This window comes from Lolium perenne, chromosome 4 (genome assembly GCF_019359855.2).
Source record: "Lolium perenne isolate Kyuss_39 chromosome 4, Kyuss_2.0, whole genome shotgun sequence".
Classification (NCBI taxonomy): Eukaryota; Viridiplantae; Streptophyta; class Magnoliopsida; order Poales; family Poaceae; genus Lolium; species Lolium perenne.
The window spans coordinates 367,858,216-367,864,215 of record NC_067247.2 but is presented as its reverse complement, the minus strand read 5'-3'; positions in this window follow the sequence as shown (position 1 = coordinate 367,864,215).

Sequence of the window (6,000 nt, the reverse complement as noted above, 5' to 3'; positions counted from 1 at the left end):
GGGTGAGACTCGATAATCCCCTCGTTGCTACCGTCTTCTAGATTGCATCTTGGCTTGGATTGCGTGTTCGCGGTAGGAAATTTTTTGTTTTCTATGCAACGTTATCCTACACATACTCCTCCGCTGCCTCGCACACCCACCCTTTTTTGCAATTCCGACCTTGGGTTCTCGCCGGCCAGCGTATCCATAGGATACCATCCGACCTCAACTACTATCAGGCATCCTGGCCCGATACCTTCGCCGATCGTTGCAACCCATCATAGACCACATTACCGTGGAGAATTAGAATGGGATCCCCACCCACCGCTTGTCCTTCTCTGGATCAAGTGTCTACGGTAAGAGCATCCGTTGATGAACGAGAGGTGGAAGTACAATTGACTACTCCGTTCCACTCCAGATCTTATGGTTAACACGAGTTTTACGACACAAGAATCACTGGACGACATTTGTTGTTTAATCCTAGATGGATATAAACCCATTGCAATGGAACCTCCACCATATCAACACATACCATGGTTCCATTGCCCACCACATAGTCATATTCATAGTTATGAAAATAGTACTTTTGCTTTTCATGCAAGAGTGATAACTATAGTACTTTGCAAGTAATTTGGTAAAAATATTCAAATGACATGAGCAAGCGATGAACTTGCCTTTCTTGACTGCAAGATTATGCAGGCAAGGCCTTCGATACGTGATAACTCCGAATTCTGAAATAGCACCACCGTCCGGTAAGGACGATGTTTAAAAGATTGGCAAGGATGCAATAATGCATGAGTATGGGATGCAATCGCTCTAAGCTTGACCTAACCCCGATGATTTAGGTTTAGTGAGTTGGTATAATTGGTTTAAGATGTGTTACACTTTTAGAGTGATTCACAAACAAGGTTCTTATTAGGGTTTTGTTGTCTTAGAATCATAAACAAGTGGTAGAATGCATAATAACAATCATACATACCAATGAATAGTAGTTGTATAATAAGTAGAAGACAGTTGTCAATTTTAAGTCCTATAGTGTATGGTTGTTGATTACTTGTTATATATTTCAAAAGAATAACTTTGGAAGAACATGTTCTTTAATGAAGAACAAGTATGATAATTATGGTTGTGGAGTTCTATGGTTTACTATGGGTTCCAACTAGTTTCTAGGGTAAGGATTTGATGGATCCCAACCAGGTTGGATTCATCAATAGCTAGAACTTGTAGGGTTGAGCTAAGCCTAAGCACCTTGAGCAATTTATTATAAACAGTTGCTCTCAACGTTGGTATACCTTGCTGGTGATAGCTGGCTAGGGTTTATAGATCCTATTAAGCAGGTTTGATGGCTACTCCTTATTTACTTCAAAAGAATAACTTTTGAAAAACATACTTCTTAAGTAATAAGAAGTATATCAATTATGGTTGAGGTTGTCTAGGTTTTATTATAGGATCCACTAAGTGAAGAATGGTTGGTTTCTAAATAAGATGGTTCATAAGTATCCATAACTAATAGGGTTTAGTGGAACATGGTTATGTAATGCAAAATAGTGGTATGGTTGCTATTAAGATTCATCACAATAGTGTGATGCTTAGTATGGATAACTAATGTTGATGTCTTGGAGGATAGTAACTAGGGTTTACACTTGGTTGACTCTACTTGATTATCTAGGTCTGATGAAGATGAATACATAGGATATCCATCTATTAGTGATAGGTCTTCTACATTTTATGTGGACATGAACAAGCTTTGAGTTGCTAATTAGGAATCTATGGATGATAGTGAAGTAACATTATCATATATTTGACCTAGGGTTTAGGTTATAATCAAGTTAGGGTTCATATGAATTGATGGAGCTAGGGTTCCTAATGGCTTTAGGGTTTTAGGATCCCACATAAAATTATGAACTACTATTTTATGTATAATGGAACTAGGGTCTCCTAATCTACCCTATAGTTCTTAAGGTAATAACTTCATTATAAAGTTGAAGTTATTAATAACTTGAAATAAAGATAATATTGAATTTGGCATTTTATTATTTTTAAAGAATTAATAGTTAAGGTAATTATTATTTAGGGTTTAAATCCTCCTAATAAGGATTTAATAAGATAACAAATAAAGATTTTTTATATGTTTTCTTTATTTGCTTACTAGTTTTTATTATTTTAGAAACTTCTCTTAATTATTGAATTTAATTGAATTTGGAATTAAAAGAAAAGACTTAAATGGTAAGTTTTAAATAACTAATTTTTGTTAAAAATAAAAATTTCATTTTATATTTTTATTGGGTAGGGTTTGCTTTTATAAGAATATGGATATCTCATTTATATTTTTCTAAGTTAAAATGGATTTTATTAACATTTGCAAAGTTTCAGTTATTATTGAATTTAAATTAAAATGGTGAAATACTAAAACTACCCAGCTAACCTACCCACACAGTCACTGACTAGTGGGGTTAGGTCCATGCTGGATGCCACGTGGTGCCGACGTGGCAACCATGTGCCTCACCGGTAGCGACGGTGGTCGCCGGCGATACGGCGCTCGCGCGGGAAAACTACCTACACTACAAGACTCAGCGCGCCGAGGTGAACGTGCTGGTACCAACACCGCTCCAAAATGGTCGCCGGAGCTTCGCCGACGACGAGGCCGAGCGGCAGAGCTCACGGTCCAATGTTCATGCTACGGGTTGTAATCGAGCGAGCTATGCATGCGGCGGGATTCGGGGGCTCACCAGGAGCACGCAGGGCTTGACGACGAGGTCAATGGTGGTCGGCATCGCCGGGATTGCTCGCTCCCGGCGTCAGGGAAGACAAGCTCGTCGGAGACGATTCTGAGCACGACGGCTCGATTTCTCTTGCAGGAAGGGCAAGTCGAGGACGGCGATGCTGATGGTGGCCACAGCGAGGCTTGGGGTTGCTCCAATCAACGGCGATAGGAGATGGCCGGGCGGCTAGGGTTTGTGTCTGGGAAAAAATGGAGCAGAGGAGGAATAAATTAGAGGCTAGGTTCGTCGTTTAGGGTTTTATATGGCGCCAAAACGCGCCTCATCACGTCTTCGGTCGAGGAGGAGCTGCCAGCGACGAGGAGAAGCTGGCCACGGCGTCGTGGTGTCCTCCATGCGCGAGGAAGGGATGAGGACGACCCCCTCTCCTCTGTTTTAAGACGAAGGGGCATGGTGGGCTAGTCTGGGCCGTGCTGGGCTGAGGTTTGTTGGGCTGCTGGTGGGCTATTGCGGCCAGGTGAGGCCAGGTAATGTTTTTCTCTTCTTTTCTTTTTCTGTTTTTCTTTTCTATTTTGTATTTGCATATTTAAATTCATATTTGAATTCTGTTATTTTTGCAGGTGTCTCAGTTATGTTACTTTAATGAAGATGTAGTGCAATGACTATTACACCACTCTCCTACTTGAAGAAAGTATTTTATGTTTTATTAAACTTCATACATGTGGACTTTATTCAAATTAGCAAATAGACATGCATTTAAGTCCTCATTTTTATTTCATGTCTCTCTTGTGAATCAATTTATTTAGATGATTAGAGCTGATACTTTCAACTCAAAGTATTTTAGAGGTTGTATTAGGACTTGGTTTCCATTTAGGGAATTGGCCACTTGCACATGATTTTATGTAAGCACCAATGTATTAGGGTTTTATAGTTTCTATGATAACCCGCTTGTTAAGGTCAATCTTATCATTTTTCTTTGAAAGTATTTAAATAGGTATTGTTTCCATCATAGTTGATCTTGGTTACAAATTTAAATGGTTGATCACTACACATGGTTTTAATTATTTTATTTAGTATTAGTTGTTTCTTATGTTCAATAATTGAAGCATAAGGTTTAACTAATGAGCAATTCTAGGTTGTAGAGATGATATGACACCATATTGCATTGGCTAGGTTTACTCTCCCCAATGCATGATAAAATGGTTACTTGCTTAATATTTCATGTGCTCCTTTAGTTACTAAGGATCTGGGAATTGGTTTTATCTTCTACCAATAGACTTCTATTATTATCCTTAATTTATCATTAAAGTAACTAAAGTGGTTATGGTTCTTTTTATAGTTAACTTTGGTTATATGGATGGATGGTTTCTCACCATATGAAGTATAGAGTTTAACTCTAAGGTTTTTTAAGGTTCTTTAATTAAGGAATAAGTGGATTATAGATGTGGTAAGATTCTACTTATGATCACCAAATGATTCATAAGTTTAGGATTGAGATATAAGATTAGGGTTGCTTACTATTGATCTCCCTATAATTTCATGTGATGAATGATATCTGCTTATCATATAGGGTTTAACTTATGGCTTATTCTTCTATTTCTCCATAGCATGGTCATGGCATTATCATGATCAACTTATTCTTGATAGCTTCCATTTCAAGTTCTTAAGGTTTATGATCATTACCAAGCGATGATGATCATGGCATGGGCTTTCTAAGGTATCTCTCATGATTTGGATTTTTCCCTTCTAAGGTCAAGTATTGTCTTGATCAACTAGGATATAGTACTTCTATTTTACTTACTTGGTGGAACTACTATGGTTGCCTCAATAGTTTATATCCCAGGAGAATGCTTGAGATAATTACTTAGAGTTCTTCTCAAGGTATGATGTTTGGGTAGTTATCTCCCTAAAGTTCAAGTGTTGCCTCAACTAATTGAGTATAACTCCATTGTTTGATCTCTCTCATATAGGAATAGTTTATTCTAGGGTTTATGGTGTACTCCTAATATTTCCTTATGTATCTAGACTAAGACTCCATTGGCTATCTTGGTTGGATTAGTCTCCTCCTTACTTTATCAACTCATGTATATAATCTTATTCCATGTGATATTAGGTTATCTCACCACTTCAAGATGAAATGGTTTATCTCCTAATACTTTAATTCCAAAATAGGTAAAGCTAATATTGGTATCTATGGTTTCTCTCATTTGGGAAGGACTTCAATACTAACCTAAGGTTAGGCTCCATAGAGAATGATGTGATCATCAATATCTATGTTTAACATAAATGGGTTCTCTCTCTAGGAATTTTCTTGAATAATATCCTAGGGTTCTTCTTAAAGATGGTAATTTGACTACATGGATGCATATCCAAGGTTTAGCTCAAAGTTTGTCATTGCTTCTCTAACAAGTAATATAGAACTCTCACCTCTCTAGGGTTGATGTATAATAATTTGGAATAGAGAAGAATATATATATATCTAGACTTGATCTCCTTGTCATGTTTCCAAGAATTAAGTGGAATGAATACCATGAGGTTCATGGTAGGAACATAGATTGGTTTAAGACATGGAAAAGATAAGTCCAAAATGGTTTTTCCATTTTATTGTTACTTGGTTTCCAATTAAATGGATGTTCATATGTTATGGCAAGGAATACCATGTTATGATCTTTAATAAGATCAAGTAGTTGATCCTTGATTAATATTTTTTTGTGTTGGTTTTAATTTCATTTGATCTATCCCCTTATATCAAATCATATCTACCCATAACAAGGTTTTAGCAAAGTCACATTGAGGTTTATAGCACTGGACTTGATGAGCTACTTCAATTCCACCAAGGTCGAGTGATCTTCAGTTACTGTGACTGTTCTACTTTAAAGCGCGAAAATTTCCCAGATTTTCTATGCATGAATGCAATGCACACATATGTTTCCTCTATTTTTGTAACCCCAAATCCTGAGATATTACATACTCTCACAACTCACTCAAAACTGATAAGAAAAGGTAAATCTTACCGCTCCAAAGTGAATTAGTATTGCTTACCAACTTGGATTGGCAGACTTAGTGCACGGATGTAGCGAAGCGAATATCAAAGGTATAAGAACAATCACACGACAAAGCAAGATATATGTGGGGTTGTAGGTAGGCTACCTATTTGCACCAATAACAAGCTCTAGCGCTGACCGTAGCACAATCAATGATACTCACACAAGGCGATAAATGTGGCAATGCAAATATATGGATGAACAGGTTGCAATGCACTCGAGAGACACTAGCAAAGTTCAACGGGACAGACACAAGA